The sequence below is a fragment of the Oryctolagus cuniculus genome, chromosome 5, assembly GCF_964237555.1.
Source record: "Oryctolagus cuniculus chromosome 5, mOryCun1.1, whole genome shotgun sequence".
NCBI lineage: Eukaryota > Metazoa > Chordata > Mammalia > Lagomorpha > Leporidae > Oryctolagus > Oryctolagus cuniculus.
The window spans coordinates 86,494,966-86,516,505 of NC_091436.1; the positions used below are offsets into that span (position 1 = coordinate 86,494,966).

Sequence of the window (21,540 nt, forward strand, 5' to 3'; positions counted from 1 at the left end):
CTGTAACTCTGCCTTTCAAATAAATAAATAAATCTTAAAAAATAAAAAAAAGAAAGAAAAGAAGAGGAAATTAGATCTAAAACATATTCTTGGGAATCTACAGGACACCATTAAAAAACCAACATTCTGGTTCTAGAAATTCCTGAAGGCATGGAGAGAGAGAAAGGATTGGAAGGCCTTTTTAGTGAGATACTAGCAGAACATGCATCAGGTTTGGAGAAGGACAGAGACATCCCAGTACAGGAAGCTCATAGAACCCCTAGTAAACATGACGAAAAGAGATCGTCACCACAACACGTTGTAATCAAACTCACCACAGAAAAACAAAAAGAAAATATTCTTTTTTAATTTTTATTTTTTTATTTAGTAAATATAAATTTCCAAAGTACAGTTTATGGATCACAATGGATTCCCTCCCCATAATTTTCCTCCCACTCACATCTCTCCCATCTCCCACTCCCTCTCCCATTCCATTCACATCAAGATTCATTTTCAATTCTCTTTATATACAGAAGATCAATTCAGTATATATTAAGTAAAGATTTCATCAGTTTGCACCCACACAGAACATAAAGTATAAAATACTGTTTCAGTACTAGTTATAGCATTACTTCACATTAGACAACACATTAAGGACAGATCCCATATGAGAAGTAAGTGCACAGTGACTCCTGTTGTTGACTTAACAATTTGACACTCTTGTTTATGGCGTCAGTAATCTCCCTGGACGCTAGTCATGAGTTGCCAAGACTATGGAAGCCTTTTGAGTTTGCCAACTTTGATCTTATTCCGACAGGGTCATAGTCAAAGTGGAAGTTGTCTCCTCCCTTCAGAGAAAGGTACCTCCTTCTTTGATGGCCCTGTTCTTTCCACTGGGAACTCACTCGCAGAGATCTTTCCTTTCGGTCTTCTTCTTTTTTTTTTTTCAGAGTGCCTTGGCTTTCCATGCCTAAAATACTCTCATGGGCTCTTCAGCCAGATCCAAATGCCTTAAGGGCTGATTCTGAGGCCAGAGTGCTATGTAGGACATCTGCCATTCTATGAGTCTGCTGTGTATCCCACTTCCCATGATGGACTGTTCTTTCCCTTTTTTATTCTATCAGTTAGTATTTGCAGACACTAGACTTGTTTATGTGATCCCTTTGACTCTTAGACCTATCAGTGTGATCACTTGTGAACTGAAATTGATCACTTGGACTAGTGAGATGGCATTGGTACATTCCAACTTGATGGGGTTGTATTGGAATCCCCTGGCACGTTTCTAACTCTACCATTTGGGGCAAATCCGATTGAGCATGTCCCAAATTGTATATCTCCTCCCTCTCTTATTCCCACTTTTATATTTAACAGGGATCACTAGAAAGAAAAGATTCTAAAAAGCGCAAGAGAGAAACGTCAGATTACTCTCAGAGGATCTCCAATTAGACTCACAGCTGACTTCTCAGCAGAAACCCTACAGGCTAGGAGAGAATGGCGAGATACAGCACAGATAGCCCAGGTACTAAGAGAGAAAAACTGCCAGCCCAGAATATTATATCCTGCAAAGCTCTCATTTGAGAATGAAGGTGAAATAAACACCTTTCATAGAAAACAGAAATTGAAAGAATTTGTTGCCACTCGTCCAGCCCTGCAAAAGATGCTTAAAGATGTGTTACACACAGAAACACAGAAACACGGTCATCAATATGAAAGAAGGTAAAGGAAGGAAACCTCACAGTAAAAGATCACAGGAAGTTCAAAGTATATATTAGAAAACATCTTTGGGATAATGGCAGGGCAAAGGTACTACGTATCAACAGTCACATTGAACATTAATGGCTTCAACTCTCCAGTTGAAATGCACAGACGGGCTGAATGGTTTAAGGAACAAAACCCATCTATTTGCTGCTTAAAAGAAACATCTTTCCAACAAAGATGCATGCAGACTGAAAGTGAAAGGTTGGAAAAAGATATTCCAAGACAACAGAAATGAAAAAAGAGTGGGTGTAGCCATCTTAATATCAGACAAAATAAACTTTACCACAAAAACTGTTAAGAGAGACAAATATAATGATTAAGGGATCAATTCAACAGGAAGATAAAATGAATATCAGTTTATATGCACCTAATTACAGGGCACCGGTTTATTTAAAAGATATGATAGGGGTCATAAAGGGAGACATAGGCTCCAATAAAATAATACTGGGAGACTTCAATACACCACTCTCAGAAAGGGACACATCAACCAGACAGAAGATCAACAAAGAAAGAGCAGATTTACTTGATACTATAGCACAAATAGAGCTAACAGATATCTACAGAACTTTCAATCCTACATTTAAAGATTTTACATTCTTCTAAGCAGTGTATGGAACCTTCTCTAGGACTGACCACATACTAGGTCATAAAGGAAGTCTCAGCAAATTTAAAAGAATTAGAATCATACCATGCAGCTTCTCAGACCACAGTGGAATGAAGCTGGAAATTAGCAATTCAGGAATCCCTACAGCATATGAAAACACATGGAGATTGAACAACATGCTCCTGGATGAACAATGGGTCATAGAAGAAATCAAAAGAGAAATCAAAAACTTTCTGGAAGTAAAAGAGGATAACAACACAACATATCAAAACTTATGGGATACGGCAAAAGCAGTGTTGAGAGGAAACTTAATACTAAAAGATGCCTACATCAAGAAATTCGGAAGGCACCAAATAAATAAGCTTTCAATGCATATCAAGGATCTAGAAAAACTGCAGCAAACCAGACCTAATCTAGTAGGAAAAGGGAAATAATTAAAATCAGAGAAGAAATCAACAGGATTGAATCCAAAAAAAAAAAGTACAAAAAATTGGACAAATGAAAAGCTGGTGTGTTGAAAAAATAAATAAAATTGAAAACCATTGGCCAACTAACTAAAAAAAGAGAAAAAAAAACCCAGAACAATAAAATCAGATGCAGCATTTAAAGAAAATTACAGAACAATTTCCCTGATTGACATACACACAAAAATGCTCAATAAACTTTTGGCCAATAGATGTAACTGCACATCAGAAAGATCAGGCATCCAGACCAAGTGAAATTTATCACTGGTATGCAGGGATGGTTCAATGTTCACAAATCAATCAATGTGATGTACCAAATTAACAAACTGCAGAAGAAAAACGATGTGATTATCTCAATAGATGCAGAGAAAGCATTCGATAAAATTGAACACGCTTTGATGATTAAAACTCTAAGCAAATTGGGTATAGAAGGAATATTCCTCAATACAATTAAAGCAATTTATGAAAACCCACGGTCAGCATCCTATTGAAAGGGAAATTTGGAAGCATTTCCACTGAGATCTGGTACCAGACAGGAATGCCCACTCTCACGACTGCTATTCAACATAGTTCTGGAAGTTTTAGACAGAACTATTAGGCAAGAAAAAGAAATTAAAGGGATACAAACTGGGAAGGAAGAACTCAACTATCCCTTTTGGAGATGATATGATTTTTTATTTAGGGGATCCAAAGAACTCTATAAATACTATTGAGATTCATAGAAGAGTTTGGCAAAGGATATAAAATCAATGCACAAAAATCAACAGCCTTTGTATACACAGGCAATGCCACAGCAAGGAAGGACTTCTAAGATCAATCCCATTCACAATAGCTACAAAAACAATCAAATACCTTGGAATAAACTTAACCAAGGACGTTAAAGTTCTCTATGATGAGAATTGCAACATCTTAAAGAAAGTAATAGAAGAGGATACCAAGAAATGGAAAAATCTTCCATGCTCATGGATTGGAAGAAACAATATCATCAAAATGTCCATTCCCCCAGAAGTAATTTATAGATTCAATCCAATACCAATCAAAATACCAAAGACATTTTTCTCAATTCTGGGGAAAATGTTCAAATTCATATGTAGACACAGGAAAACTCGAATAGCTAAAGAAATCTTGTACAACAAAAACAAAGCTGGAGGCATCACAATACCAGATTTCAGGATATACTACATGGCAGTTATAATCAAAACAGCATGGTACTGGTACAGAAAGAGATGGATAGACCAAGGGAACAGAATAGAAACATGAGAAATCAATCCAAACATCTACAGCCAACTGATATTTGATCAAGGATCTAAAACCAATTCCTGGAGTAAGGACAGTCTATTCAACAAATATTGCTGGAAAAACTGGATTTCCACATGCAGAAGCATGAAGCAAAACCCCTACAAACCTTACACAAAAATTCACTCAAATGGATTAAAGATCTAAATCTACAACCCGACACCACCAAATTATTAGAGAGCATTGGAAAAACACTGCAAGATATTGGCACCGGCAAAGACTTCTTGGAAAAGACCCGGGAGGCACAGGCAGTGAAAGCCAAAATTAACATTTGTGATTGCATCAAACTTAAAAGTTTCTGTACTGCAATAGAAACAGTCAGGTAAATGGAGAGGCAACCAACAGAATACGAAAAAATATTTGCAAACTATGCAACAGATAAAGGGTTAATCACCAGAATCTACGAAGAGATCAAGAAACTCCACAACAACAAAACAAGCAACCCACTTAAGAGATGGGCCAAGGACCTCATTAGATATTTTTCAAAAGAGGAAATCCAAATGGCCAACAGACAATGAAAAAATGTTCAGGATCAGTAGCAATCAAGGAAATGCAAATCAAAACCACAATGAGGTTTCACCCCACCCTGGTTATAATGGCTCACATACAGAAATCTACCAACAACAGATGCTGGTGAAGATGTGGGGAAAAGGGACACTAACCCACTGTTGGTGGGAATGCAAACTGGTTAAGCCACTATGGAAGTCAGTCTGGAGATTCCTCAGAAACCTGAATATAACCCTACCATGAAACCCAGCCATTCCTCTCCTTGGAATTTACCCAAAGGAAATTAAATTGGCAAACAAAGAAAGCTGTCTGCACCTTAATGTTTATTGCAGCTCAATTCACAATTTCTAAGACATGGGATTAACCCAAATGCCCAACAACAGTAGACTGGATAAAGAAATTATTGGACATATACTCTATAGAATACTATACTGCCGTATGAAACAATGAAATCCAGTCATTTGCAACAAAATGGAGGAATCTGGAAAACATCATGCTGAGTAAATTAAGTCAGCCCCAAAGGGAAAATATCATATGTTCTCCCGGATCAGTGACAACTAACCGAGCACCAAAAAAGGAAATCTGTTGAAGTGAAATGGACACTATGAGAATCATTGACATGATCAGCCCTTGTCCTGACTGTTGAAGAACAACTTAATACTTCATCCTTTAATATTTTTTCTTCTACTTAATACTATTGGTTGATCTGTAATTATTAGACAATTAATCTTAAGTGTTGAAATTTAACTGAAAAGTGATCCCTGTTAAATATAAGAGTGCGAATAAAGGAGGGAGGAGATGTACAATTTGGGACATGCTCATCGGACTTGCCCCAAATGGTAGAGTTAGAAACATACGAGGGGATTCCAATTCAATCCCATCAAGGTGGGATGTACCAATGCCATCTCACTAGTCCAAGTGATCAATTTCAGTTCACAAGTGATCACACTGATAGGTCTAAGAGTCAAAGGGATCACATAAACAAGTCTAGTGTCTGCAAATACTAACTGATAGAATAAAAAAGGGAAAGAACAGTCCATCATGGGAAGTGGGATACACAGCAGACTCATAGAATGGCAGATGTCCTACATAGCACTCTGGCCTCAGAATCAGCCCTTAAGGCATTTGGATCTGGCTGAAGAGCCCATGAGAGTATTTTAGGCATGGAAAGCCAAGGCACTCTGAAAAAAAAAAAAGAAGAAGACCGAAAGGAAAGATCTCTGCGAGTGAGTTCCCAGTGGAAAGAACAGGGCCATCAAAGAAGGAGGTACCTTTCTCTGAAGGGAGGAGACAACTTCCACTTTGACTATGACCCTGTCGGAATAAGATCAAAGTTGGCAAACTCAAAAGGCTTCCATAGCCTTGGCAACTCATGACTAGCGTCTAGGGAGATTACTGACACATGCAAAAGATGCTTAAAGATGTGTTACACACAGAAACAAAGAAACACGGTCATCAATACGAAAGAAGGTAAAGGAAGGAAACCAAGGAAGGAAAGCTCACAGAAAAGATCACAGGGAATTCCAAGCATATATTAGAACTTATCTTTGGCAAATGGCAGGGCAAAGTTACCACTTATCATTAGTCTCTGAACGTGAATGGCCTGAACTGTCCAGTTAAAAGACACAGATTGGCTGATTGGGTTAAGGAACAAAACCCATCTATTGGCTGCCTACAAGAAACACATCTTTCCAACAAAGATCCATACAGACTGAAAGTGAAAGGCTGGAAAAAGATATACCATGCCAACAGAAATGAAAAAAGAGCGGGCGTAGCCATCTTAATATCAGACACCATAAACTTTACCACAAAAACCGTTAAGAGAGACAAAGAGGGACACTACATAATGATTAAGGGATCAATTCAACAGGAAGATATAACAATTATCAATGTATATGCACCTAACTACAGGGCACCGGTTTATCTAAAAGATTTATTAACGGACTTAAAGGGAGACTTAGACCCCAATACAATAGTACTGGGGGACTTCAATACTCCACTCTCAGAAATAGACAGATCAATAGGACAAAAGATCAACAAGGATACAGTAGATTTAAACGACACTATAGCCCAAATGGATCTAACAGATATATACAGAACTTTCAATCCTACAGCTAAAGATTTTACATTCTTCTCAGCAGTACATGGAACCTTCTCTAGGATTGACCACATACTAGGCCATAAAGCAAGTCTCAGCAAATTCAAAAGAATTAGAATCATACCATGCAGCTTCTCAGACCATAAAGGAATGAAGTTGGAAATTAGCAACTCAGGAATCCCTAGAGCATATGCAAACACATGGAGATCGAACAACATGCTCCTGAAAAGACCCAAATCAATAAAATCAGAGATGAAAAAGGAAACGTAACAACAGACACCACAGAAATAAAAAGAATCATCAGAAATTACTACAAGGACGTGTATGCCAGCAAACAGGGAAACCTATCAGAAATGGATAGATTCCTGGACACATGCAACCTACCTAAATTGAACCAGGAAGACATCGAAAACCTAAACAGACCCATAACTGAGACAGAAATTGAAACAGTAATAAAGTCCCTTCCAACAAAGAAAAGCCCAGGACCAGATGGATTCACTGCTGAATTCTACCAGACATTTAAAGAAGAACTAACTCCAATTCTTCTCAAACTATTCAGAACAATCGAAGAAGAGGGAATCCTCCCAAATTCTTTCTATGAAGCCAGCATCACCTTAATTCCTAAGCCGGAAAAAGATGCAGCATTGAAAGAGAATTACAGACCAATATCCCTGATTGACATACACGCAAAAATGCTCAATAAAATTCTCGCCAATAGAATGCAACAACACATCAGAAAGATCATCCACCCAGACCAAGTGGGATTTATCCCTGGTATGCAGGGATGGTTTAACGTGCGCAAGACAATCAATGTGATACACCACATTAACAGACTGCAGAAGAAAAACCATATGATTATCTCAATAGATTCCGAGAAAGCATTTGATAAAATACAACACCCTTTCATGATGAAAACTCTAAGCAAACTGGGTTTGGAAGGAACATTCCTCAATACAATCAAAGCAATCTATGAAAAACCCACAGCCAACATCCTATTGAATGGGGAATATTTGGAAGCATTTCCACTGAGATCTGGTACCAGACAGGGATGTCCACTCTCACCACTGCTATTCAATATAGTTCTGGAGGTTCTAGCCAGAGCTATTAGGCAAGAAAAAGAAATTAAAGGGATACAAATTGGGAAGGAAGAAGTCAAACTTTATTTAGGGGACCCAAAGAACTCTACTAAGAGACTATTGGAACTCATAGAAGAGTTTGGCAAAGTAGCAGGGTATAAAATCAATGCACAAAAATCAACAGCCTTTGTATACACAGACAATGCCATGGCTGAGGAAGAACTTCTAAGATCAATCCCATTCACAATAGCTACAAAAACAATCAAATACCTTGGAATAAACTTAACCAAGGATGTTAAACATCTCTACGATGAAAATTACAAAACCTTAAAGAAAGAAATAGAAGAGGATACCAAGAAATGGAAAAATCTTCCATGCTCATAGATTGGAAGAATCAATATCATCAAAATGTCCATTCTCCCAAAAGCAATTTATAAATTCAATGCAATAACAATCAAGATACCGAAGACCTTCTTCTCAGATCTGGAAAAATTGGTGCTAAAATTTATATGGAGGCACAAGAGACCTCCAATAGCTAAAAAAATCTTGTACAACAAAAACAAAGCTGGAGGCATCACAATACCAGATTTCAGGACATACTACAGGGCAGTTGTTATCAAAACAGCATGGTACTGGTACAGAAACAGATGGATAGACCAATGGAACAGAATTGAAACACCAGAAATCAACCCAAACATCTACAGCCAACTTATATTTGATCAAGGATCTAAAACCAATTCCTGGAGCAAGGACAGTCTATTCAATAAATGGTGCTGGGAAAACTGGATTTCCACGTGCAGAAGCATGAAGCAAGACCCCTACCTTACGCCTTACACAAAAATCCACTCAACATGGATTAAAGACCTAAATCTACGACCTGACACCATCAAGTTACTAGAGAACATTGGAGAAACCCTTCAAGATATTGGCACAGGCAAAGAGTTTCTGGAAAAGACCCGGGAGGCACAGGTAGTCAAAGCCAAAATTAACTATTGGGATTGCATCAAATTGAGAAGTTTCTGTACTGCAAAAGATACAGTCAGGAGAGTGAAGAGACAACCAACAGAATGGGAAAAAATATTTGCAAACTATGCAACAGATAAAGGGTTAATAACCAGAATCTACAAAGAGATCAAGAAACACCACAACAACAAAACCAACAACCCAATTAAGAGATGGGCCAAGGACCTCAATAGACATTTTTCAAAAGAGGAAAACCAAATGGCCAACAGGCACATGAAAAAATGTTCAGGATTACTGGCAATAGGGAAATGCAAATCAAAACCACAATGAGGTTTCACCTCACCCCGCTTACAATGGCTCACATTCAGAAATCTACCAACAACAGATGCTGGTGAGGATGTGGGGAAAAAGGGACACTAACCCACTGTTGGTGGGAATGCAAACTGGTCAAGCCACTATGGAAGTCAGTCTGGAGATTCCTCAGAAACCTGAAGATAACCCTACCGTTCGACCCAGCCATCCCACTCCTTGGAATTTACCCAAAGGAGTTTAAATTGATAAACAAAAAAGCGGTCTGCACCCTAATGTTTATTGCAGCACAATTCACAATAGCTAAGACCTGGAACCAACCTAAATGCCCATCAACGGCAGACTGGATAAAGAAATTATGGGATATGTATTCTTTAGAGTACTATACCGCAGTAAGAAACAACGAAATCCAGTCATTTGCAACAAAATGGAGGAATCTGGAACACATCATGCTGAGTGAAGTAAGCCAGTCCCAAAGGGACAAATACCATATGTTCTCCCTGATCGGTGACAACTGACTGAACACCAAAAAGGAAACCTCCTGAAGTGAAATGGACACTATGAGAAATGGTGACTTGATCAGCATAGCCCTGACTGCTAATGGACAACTTAATACATTATCCCTCATAGTATTTTTTTTGTCTGTTCTACTTAATATGACTGGTTTAATTCTGTAATTATCACACAGTTATTCTTAACTGTTGAAAATTAACTGAAATGTGATCCCTGTTAAACATAAGAGTGGGAATAAGAGAGGGAAGAGATGTATAATTTGGGGCATGCTCGGGCTGACTTGCCCCAATTGGTAGAGTTGGAAACATACCAGGGGATTCCAATTCAATCCCATCAAGGTGGCATGTGCCAATGCCATCTCACTAGTCCAAGTGATCAATTTCAGTTCACAATTGATCATAATGAAAGGACTAAGAGTCAAAGGGAGCACATAAACAAGTCTAGTACCTGCTAACACTAACCGATAGAATAAATAAAGGGGAGAGTGATCCAACATGGGAAGTGAGATACTCAGCAGACTCATAGAATGGCGGATGTCCTAAATAGCACTCTGGCCTCAGAATCAGCCCTAAAGGCACTCGGATCTGGCTGAAAAGCCCATGAGAGTATTTCAGGCATGGAAAGCCAAGACACTCTGGCAAAAAGATCTCTGTGAGTGAGATCCCAGTGGAAAGAACAGGTCTTCAAAGAGGGAGGTGCCTTTCTCTGAAGGGAGGAGAGAACCTCCACTTTGACTATGACTGTGTCTAAACAAGATAAGAGTCGGAGAACTCAAGGGGCTTCCATAGCCTTGGAAACTCATAACTGGTGCATAGGGAGATTACTGATGCCATAAACAGGAGTGTCAATTGGTAAAGTCAACAACAGGAGTCACTGTGCACTTACTCCTCATGTAGGATCTCTGTCCTTAACGTGCTGTACACTGAGGCCTAATGCTATAACGAGTACTCAAACAGTATATTTCACTTTGTGTTTCTATGGGGGTGCAAACGACTGAAATCTTTGCTTAATGTACACTAAACTGATCTTCTGTAAAAAAAAAAAAAAAAAAAAAAGAAATTATCAATTCCCAACTTGACTCTCACTGGGATTAAACATGACAATAGGTCTGATCTGATTTCATCATCATTTAAAAAAAATCATCTATTATTTTTCACTTTATGTTTCTGTGTGGGAGCAAACTGTTGAAATACTTACTTAAGGTATACTAAGCTGATCTTCTGTATATTAAGATAATCGAAAATGAATCTTGATGTGAATGGAAGGGGAGAGGGAGTGGGAAAGGGGAGGGTTGTGGGTGGGAGGGACGGTATGGGGGGGAAGCCATTGTAACACATGAGTCGTACTTTGGAAATTTATATTCATTAAATAAAAGATTAAAAAAAAAATTAACTGAAATGTGATCCCTGTTAAACATAAGAGTGGGAATAAGAGACGGAAGAGATATATAATTTGGGACATGCTCAAGTTGACTTGCTTCAAATGGTAGAGTTTAAAACATACCAGGGGATTCCAATTCAATCCCATCAAGGTGGCATGTACCAATGCCATCTCACTATTCCAAGTGATCAATTTCAGTTCACAATTGATCATAATGAAAGGACTAAGAGTCAAAGGGAGCACATAAACAAGTCTAGTACCTGCTAACACTAACCGATGGAATAAATAAAGGGGAGAGTGATCCAACATGGGAAGTGAGATACTCAGCAGACTCATAGAATGGCAGATGTCCTACATAGCACTCTGGCCTCAGAATCAGCCCTAAAGGCATTCGGATCTGGCTGAAAAGCCCATGAGAGTATTTCAGGCATGGAAAGCCAAGACACTCTGGCAAAAGATCTCTGCGAGTGAGATCCCAGTGGAAAGAACAGGTCTTCAAAGAAGGAGGTACCTTTCTCTGAAGGGAGAAGAGAACCTCCACTTTGACTATGACCTTGTCTAAACAAGATAAGAATCGGAGAACTCAGAGGGCTTCCATAGCCTTGGAAACTCATGACTGGAGCATAGGGAGACTACTGATGCCATAGACAGGAGTGTCAATTGGTAAAGTCAACAACAGGAGTCACTGTGCACTTACTCCTCATGTAGGATCTCTGTCCTTAATGTGCTGTGCATTGAGATTTAATGCTATAACGAGTACTCAAACAATATATTTCACTTTGTGTTTCTATGGGGGTGCAAACTGTTGAAATCTTTACTTAATGTATACTAAACTGATCCTCTGTAAAAAAAAAAAAAAAAAAAGAAAGAAATTTTCAACTCCCAACTTGACTCTCACTGGGATTAAACATGACAATAGGTCTGATCTGATTTCATCATCATTTAAAAAAAATCATCTATTATTTTTCACTTTATGTTTCTGTGTGGGAGCAAACTGTTGAAATCCTTACTTAATGTATACTAAGCTGATCTTCTGTATATTAAGATAATCGAAAATGAATCTTGATGTGAATGGAAGGGGAGAGGGAGTGGGAAAGGGGAGGGTAGTGGGTGGGAGGGACGGTATGTGGGGGAAGCCATTGTAATCCATAAATCGTACTTTGGAAATTTATATTCATTAAATAAAAGTTAAAAAAAAAGGATAACAAAAAAATAAATAAATAAAATAAAACCTAAAAAAAAAAGAGTGTCAAATTGTTAAGTCAACAACAGGAGTCACTGTGCACTTACTTCTCATGTTGGATCTCTGTCCTTAATGTTGTTCAATATGAATTAATGCTATAACTAGTACTGAAGCAGTATTTTATACTTTATATTCTGTGTGGGTGCAAACTGATGAAATCTTTACTTAATATATACTAAATATCTTCTGTATATAAAGATAATTGAAAATGAATCTTGATGTGAATGAAATGGGAGAGGGAGCAGGAGTGGTGAGGGTTGCGGGTGGGACTGAAGTTATGGGGGAAAGAGCTGTTGTAATCCATAAACTGTACTTGGAAATTTATATTTACTAAATAAGAGTTAAAAAAAGAACCTGAAAAAAAAGAGTTAACATCCAGAATCTATAAACAGTTTAAGAAATTCAACAACAACAAAGTAACAATCCTATTAAGAAATGGGGAAAGGACTTGAATAGACATTTTTCTTGATAGGAAATTCAAATGGCCAACAGACACATGAAAACATGCTAAGGATTTCTAGACATCAGTGAAATGCAAATCAGAAAGTCAGTGAGATTTCATCTCACCCCAATCAGAATGCTTTTTATACAGAAATCAACAAACAACAAATGTTGACAATTGTGGGGAGCAACTCGGACTAGACTAAGTTACTGGAATTGAGACTTATTCTATGCATCTGCTCTCCCACAATATGGTGCTGAGAAGGGAGTAACAACTTCTGCACAGCTGCCTCTCGCCAATTTGAGTGATGACCTGCAGGAGCTGATCCTGCTCCTGATTGGAGGAGAGCAGCGTACTCGGCGTGTGGGTAGCAGAGTTGGGATTGGTGAAAGAGGACTATAAAGGAGGAGAGAGACAACATGCACGTGGTACATCTAAGAGGAACACCTGTGCAGCCCCCGAGAGAGCCAGCCGGCGGTGTGCCGCTCCCCCGTGGAAGTGGGGAAAGTGGCTAGGGGGAACCGCCCTTCCACGGAGGTGGAAGGGATGGTAGCCAACCCGGGAAGAACCAGCAGCAAACCCGGGAAGGGCCGAGCAGATGAAAGAACAACGCAGGGTCCTGTGTCATTCCTCCACGAAGATGGGGAGTGACATAATGGTGCCGTGACTCGGATATGAAGCCTAGGCAGGGTTTAGTGTCGTTCCTCTGCGAAGAGGGGGAGCGACAACAATCATGTGGGGAAAGGGGTACTATTGGTCCACTATTGGTGGATATATAAACTGGCACGGCCACTATGGAAGACAGTAGGGAGATATATCAGAAATCTGAATTTAGACCTACCATATGACCCAGCCATCTCACTCCTGGTAATTTACCCTAGGGAAATGAAATCAGCATATGAAAGAGTTAGCTGTACCTCCATGTTTATCACAGATCATTTCATGATAGCTAAGATATGGAATCAACCCTGATGGCCATCAACTTAAGACTGGATAAAGAAAATATCAAATGGAATACTGTATGAAATATACTGTATGGAATACTGTATGGAATACTATACAGCAGTAAAAAATGAAATCCTGTCATTTGCTACAAAATGCAACTGGAAACTATTATACTTAGTGAAATAAGCCAATCCAAATTAAATACAAATACCATATGTTCTCTCTGATCTGTGATTACCTAAAGGGTAATCTATAGGAGTAAAATTAACACTTTTTTATGCAATGATTTTGAACAGCCTTTGTCTTGACTGTTGAAGAATATTTTTTTGTTTGTTTTTCCTTCATACTATTTGTGGAACTCTATTCTTAATATAGGGTTAATCTTATGAGTATAGTGTTAACTAAAAATATATCATTGTATAAATAAATTGAGGGACTGGCACTGTGTTGTAGAAGTTAAAGCCACCACCTGCAGTGCCAGTATCCCATATGGGCACCGGTTCGAATCCTGGTTGCTTCACTTTTGATCTAGCTCTCTGATATGGCCCAGGAAAGCCATAGAAGATGGCCCAAGACCTTGGGCCCCTGCACCCACATGGGAGACTCTGAAGAAGCTCCTGGCTCCTGACTTCAGATTGGCACAGCTAAAGCCATTGCAGCCAATTAGGGAGTGAACCAGCAGATGGAAGACCTCTCTCTCTGTCTCTCTTTCTCTCTATGTGTAACTCTGACTTTCAAATACATAAATAAATCTTTAAAAAAAATAATGGTAATGGAAAAGGTAGGAGGGAGAAGGATGGGAACATTGGCAGGAGGAAGGTAAAGTGGAAAAAATCACTATGTTCGTAAATTTGCATATATGAAATGCTTGAAATTTGTATTTTAAATAAAATTTTAAATAGAAACACTAGATAGATTTTGTAGAGAGTACATTATTCAACAGCATTCTCTATGCATCCTGTGATGAATTTTGTCTGAGAAATATTATCAGAATTCAAAACAACAGGTCACTCTTGAGAACTATAGTGAGGAACAAATAAGTTAATGTGTGTGAAATAAATAGGAAATCACTCTGGTGTTACAGCTCAGTGGGTTAAGCCACCACCTGCAAGGCTGGCATCTCATATTAGTGCCAGTTTATGTCCTAGCTGCTCCACTTCTGATTCAGCTCCATGCTAATATGCCTGGGAAAGCAGTGCAAGATTCAAGACCTTTGGCCCTGACACCCATATGGAGACCCAGTTGGCGTTCCAGGCTCCTGACTTTGGGATGACCTCACCCTGGATGATTATGGACATTTTGGGATTAAACTACCAAAAGGACATTCTCTCTCTCTCTCTCTCTCTGTCTCTCCCTCCCTCTCTTTCTCTCTGTGAGTCTTTCAATAAACAGATAAATCTTTTAAAAATAATAAAACACTCTAAAATGAAGTCAATTATATTGTGTAAATACTAATTCAACAATAGGTTTCACCATCAGTGGTGGTAATAGTGATACATTACTACTACTGATTATTATTATTATTATTATTATGAAAGTTAACATACTGAGCACTTACAGTAGGATGGGCAATGTGCTAAATATATCACAAGTATTATCACACTTAATTCATGCAACAATTCTTGGGTGGGCAATATTATTATCCCAATTTTATAAGCAAAGGAATGAATACAGAGAGAGGTTAAATAACCTGCAGAGTAAAGGTCACAGTGCTAAAAAATAAAGTAATATGCTATTTTGAAATGTATTTGGTGGCAGAGAGAATTCAGAGAACTACTGTCCTATGAGTAGACTGTAACAGACACCACTGGTAACTGTGTCACTTTCCATCTGCCACCTCTGTGTTCAGGATGTTCTGTGAGGGTAGTCTCAGCTCCATTGCCAGCATCCTACTTTAAGCCTGGGATTCTCATCTATCCACATGCTGTCCTAGGGCTTCTCCAAGGCTATCTGAGATCATGCAGTCCTCTCCCTATAGCAGCAGAAAAATTAACATTCTCAAGGTATAATTCTCAATCCCTGGAGTACAGAAATGCTGGGTGAATGTTCTGTTTGCTATCTTTCAGGGGGTCAGTTCTGGAAGGCTCCTGAACACCTCAGAGATCCCAGTAGAATCAAGCCTCATGGCCAACAACAGGAGAGGTAAGGCACCATAGCTGATTGTTTTCCTTTCCCTTCTTCATTCTTTCTATGCCCTCACTACTGCTTGCTGAATCACTGAAAAAATAAACTACCTCTCCCACCTCCAGGTGCTTATCTCAGGTTCTGCTTTGAAGGAACCCAAAATATAAAGCATTTGAAAATTTAACCAAATAAATAGTATAGGATATGCAAACATATAGGTTTATTCCACCCACATTTATCAAAATTAAGTAACGTGTTCATTATATGGTTCTGATGATTTTTAATACTTTGTTTTAAAATTGCAGGAACCAGCAGGAGATTTGGGAACAGATAGATTGTGAAGCTTTTTAAAAACTATTTTTAGCACTTGCTGAAATGTTTCACACTAAAGAAAAAATCCTTTCACTCAACAAGACACTGATTAGATCGTTGGGTAACTGTTCCTATAGCAACAGTCTACTCTGTAATACTCTATTATTTTTTCAATCCCACCCCCTCAACCAGAGACTAGAGTTCATTACACTTAGCCATCATTTCCAACTTTGCCATTCAATGTCATGCTTTCCATTTTTTAGGTTATTTCCAAATTTTCCCTTATTTCTTCTCACCTTTATTTCAGTGGTAATTAAAGAAAACATTTCATTAAAGCTAGTCTGTACATTCTGTATATTGCTATATGATGTCTAATGACATAAGAATAATAACATAATGGCAATTCCTTAGTAATCAAACATTCAAGACCTTCTATAAATGTACCCCAGGTTACCTCTTCTGACAGAAAGGCCTAAGAATGTTAGGTGGGAGCAATTATGCAAAAAGATTGGAAGCAAAAATCATGAAAGAAGTTAGTATGATTAGAATGAAAAGTGTGCAGCAGAATGGGAAAAGATGAAATGTCAAGGACTAGATAATATAAGAGCCTTGTAAGCCTTGTAAGTCATCTTTATTGGTTAGGGTAACTCCAGTGCTACAATATCCAAACCCCAAATCATGAATTTAGATTTTTGATGAAAATGGAAATCCCTTAAATGGTCTTTGAAGGTTTTTTTTAATTTTTTATTTAGTAAATATAAATTTTCAAAGTACAGTTAATGGATTACAATGGCTCCCCCCCCATAATTTCCCTCCCTCTCACACCCCTCCCATCTCCTGCTCCCTCTCCCATTCCATTCACATCAAGATTCATTTTCAATTCTCTTTATATACAGAAGATCAATTCAGTATATATTAAGTAAAGATTTCATCAGTTTGCACCCACACAGAAACACAAAGTGTAAAATACTGTTTCAGTACTAGTTATAGTATTACTTCACATTGGACAACACACTAAGGACAGATCCTTTTTTATAAAAAAAAAAAAATCATCCTGGATGTTACATGGAAAGTGAACTAGAGTCAACTAAGAAAGTATTGAAGTAATCCAGGAAAGAAATCGTTGTGTCATGCAGTAGAATGGACCAATGGAGATAAAGATATTTAAGAGAGGCATAATTTATGGAAATTGGTAACAAGTTGGAGTAAGTACAGAAGAAGAATCAAGTTTCCAAATTAAAACAATTAGTTTAAAATGAAGGATTAGCAAATTAGCAGGATAAGACTGTGAATTCAGGAATGATGATGTTGAGTTTGAGGTGGTTCTCAAACTTCCCAAATCAAAGTATCCAGTAGGAAGTTAGATATAAAAGTCTGGAGCTCAAAGAAGTAAACCAGACCAAAGATGCAGATTGTCAAGGTGACACCATATAGGTACTAAAGTCATAAGAAGCAGTGACACCTTCAGAGAAATGCATAATCAGACAACATAGAGTCCATAGAGAAATAATTGTTTGTGACAGAGAAACTTGCTTATCTCTAAGCCTTGGTTTCCCATCTACAAAATGGAGAAATAATGGTCTCCAGTTTACAAAGTATTCTAAGGATTAAGTTACAGGATAAATATTTAACTTAAACATTCATATAAATATTTAGCACAATGTCTAACAAAGAGAAAGGGATGAATAAATGTTAGTTATTATTATTAACTTTTAAGATCAAAACAGAATGTGGCATCATGAAAACTGAGGAAAAAAGAATGTTTCAAGAGGAGAAGTATTATTGAGAGTCCAGTATTGCCAAGAATTAAATCATGAGTCTTTGAGACCAGAAGGGACCTCAAAAAGTCGAAATTTTTCTTCCTTTAATTCCATTCTGTGGTATTCTTTTAATGTTGGATGTCTCTGACAACACAGTTGGATAGTGAATCACTTCAAGATTTTCTGGGCAGTGCAGAAGTGGAAATAGTCACAGAACATTTGATTGGCTAATTTGCCCATTTAGCAATGATTTCCATACTTCTTGTAAATGCCTTTCTCAAAGTCAGCAGTTGTGGGAGTCAGAATCCATTTTGGAATAAGACATTCTCCCTTTAGTCATATTGATTATACAACCAGTGGGCATTCCACCCCATGTTTGATAAGAGGGGTCATATAACCAACAACCTAAAATTGTGGAAAGAAAACATTAATTGAGGCTGGCGCTGTGGCTCACTTGGTTAATCCTCCGCTTGCAGCGCCGGCATCCCATATGGGCACCAGTTCTAGTCTCGGTTGCTCCTCTTCCAGTCCATCTCTCTGCTGTGGCCAGGGAGGGCAGTAGAGGATGGCCCAAGTGCTTGGGCCCCTGCACCCACATGGGAGCCCAGGAGGAAGCACCTGGCTCCTAGCTTCGGATAGGCACAGCACCAGCCGTGGCGGCCATTTGGGGGGTGAACCAACAGAAGGAAGACCTTTCTCTCTGTCTTTCTCACTGTCTCGGTCAAATAAATAAATAAATAAAAAGAAAGAAAGAAAACATTAGTTGTTCTTTGTGAAGGCAAGAGGCTTGAGCTGCAACATATACCTGGGAGCTGCTAGCACCCATATTTTGTTTCTTTGGAAAAGGAAGCTAAGGAACTCAGTTGGCAACCAGTCAGAAGAATGGAGCAATCAGGCAGAGAGGAGAAGAGAAGGAATATTCTTCAGGTGTTCAATTTCTGGATCCAGATCTATCTGAAGGCTTGGTGTAGCCCTGCTCATGTGAAACATTAGACACGTTTGTGTTTTTTCTTACTGAAGGTGGTAGAAATGATGTATTATTACTTCGAACCAAAGAGTGTTCACCTAACACAGGGAGTTCTAGGAAAGAAAGATATCTCTGGCTAAGAAAAGGATACCCTCTGGCATTTTCCTTGATGAATCCTAGCCCTGATATCAGATAGTATCCCAAAACACAGAAAGGATTTCTGGAGGTTTCTTTTTTAGGACACTGGTTTGCAGACACCAAGAGGTGTTTAGTTTGCCCTGAATTGTGATGAGTAGTTTGTCTGAGAGGAGGCAAATTAGAAATGACAGAAGCAGTTTAGATGAAGTTATTACAAAAAAAGATGAGATTATTATTATCCCAATTCCTTTCCTCCTAGCTTCCTCCTCATCAAGATTCCAAAAATGCACCTCACATATTATTCTCAGGTCATATGTTCAGAATGCACTATACCGCCTCTTGGAAAATCCTTTATTTTGTGATTTTCAGAGAAATATTCACCCAACAACAAGTGTTTCTTTTCAATATCTTCTGCTATTAATATTCAAAGCAAATATACATCATGAAGATAAAATGCTACTACCCTGTTTACAGCACAAAGATAAAGCCAAGCCAATTTTCAAAGGCTACTGGAGCCCCTATTCTTCCACTTACTGGTAAAGTTATTTTATGCAGAACTTAAATTATCTATAATTATATTTTAAAGTGCTGGCCTCATTTTTAACTACTTTATTTATTTTAATTATTTGAGAAGCAAGGAAAGAAGGGAGAGACAAACAGGCAGAGTTCCAATCTATGAATCCACTCCTCAAATGTATACAAAGGCCAGGACTGGGCCAAGCCAAACCTGAGAGCCTGAAATTCAGTCCAGGTCTCCCACATTAATGACAGGAACCCAAACACTTGAGCCCTCACTGCTGCCTCCTAAAGTGGGCATTAACAGAAAACTGGAATCAGATGCAGAGCTGGGACTCAAACTTAGGCACTCTGATGTGGGATGCTGGCATCCTGGATAGCATCTGAACTACTAGGCCAAATACCCACCCCCATTTTTTCATATTTAAAATGGATAATATGACTTTTTTGGAATTTTTTTAGTTTTAAAATTTAACAGCTTTCAACATTTGGCCATATTCACCTCATATGTAAACATTACATACATATACATATATATATATATAAATAATGCTATTTTTAAGGCACATTCAAACAATGAAAATCACATCCTACATAATTTCACTGGCCACACACTGGTATCATACCCAGTGTACCTATAAACACCAACAACAGTAGACTACTGACCCATGGAGTAATCTTCAACAGAAGGACCACATGTGCCCAATTACACCCCATGCCCAAGTTACCACTCAGCTTGAGTTGAAGCTACTTCAGTTTGCAACTAAAACCATACTCTAACAACTATTCCTTCACCTGAAATTAAAGAGTTGATTGCAGTGAACTACTCAGGTCTAAAATCAAGGCTGAAAACCTATTGACCTTATTGTGATTTCTTAACTATGTTTTCTTAATAGATTTTTATTTAACAGAGAGATAATGTACATGGCAGAAATACAGTATTGCACCAGTTTGAGAGTCACTTTTTTTTCACAATTTAACAAATTTGAAATGTGGGTATGTTTTGGAATTGTTATTAGCCAGCAACAAATCTTGCACATCAGTATTTGCAAAGGTTATTATGGCCTTGGGAAAGAATTTTGGTGACAAAAATGAATCACTCTTTTAATAAATATTGGGTCGCCAGTACTGGTAATGGCATAAGGACAATAATGTGTATAATCACAATATTAATGATTAAGTCAAAATGTGATTTATTTTAAGTCTAATTTTTAATGTGAAAAAATTTTAAGAATACCAAAATTTATTTTCATTTTATTTCTTTTAATGGTTATAGAGTAGATATGAGAAAAATCCACTTTAAATATATCTAAAAGTACCCTTGCAATAGCATAGAATAAAAGTTCTAGGGAATAAAACATCATATCATGCAGTTTCCAGTTTCACATGGAAGGTTCAATGCTGCTACTCCTTCCTAAAAAGTCAAAAGGTGAGCAGACTAAAAAACCAACTGCTCTTCTTGAATCTGTAAGAAAAGTAAAGGCACAGAGCACATTAATGTCCCCAAGACTGGAAACACAGATGGACAGACTCACAAGAGAAAACAGTACCAGAAGAGGAAAACCTGACCTATAACCTACAAATTGCTGAGGCTCTGTATAGACAATTCTTAGAGTTAAAAATATCCATGTCATAGGGGAGCTTCCCCACTTAGTGAGCTTTATCTCCAGGGTTTCAATCAGGTTCTCACAGTAAATATCAGAGAAAATGCTCTGTAATTCCACCAGGGGAGGGTAGAAGTAACTATTTTGAAATGTGCCAGAGTATTCTGCTGCTTTTGACAAGGACTGTTGTCAAGTGAAATTATTTTATCACAGCCTAACCTGCTGGGGTTTTTCCAGAGGCTAACTAACCTGAGGAAAGGGAAACACCCAACTACAAATAGCTTTTGCTACTCTGTCCCATGTAAGGAGAGTGGTAGAGAATGAAAAACACTTGTGAAGTTCACAGTCCAGAAGCATAGATACACTGAAACACTAAGAACTGACTAGCCATAGGATGCTTCCAACACAATGCTACAGTTAACGTAACTTTTTCTCAGTCCTTAAGAATCTTTTCTAATGTATGCTGAGAACAAATTAATTGCTAAATATCAAATTTATAAGTATGTAAGGGTACATTTTAAAGTTCATGGAGAACAGAATTT

General features: G+C 38.1%; 1 pseudogene; it reads left to right on the forward strand.

Annotated features, from left to right (window-relative positions):
- The window catches only part of LOC100344412 (transmembrane emp24 domain-containing protein 5 pseudogene), a 75,070-nt pseudogene that overhangs the window by 7,597 nt on the left and 45,933 nt on the right, over positions 1–21,540 (forward strand).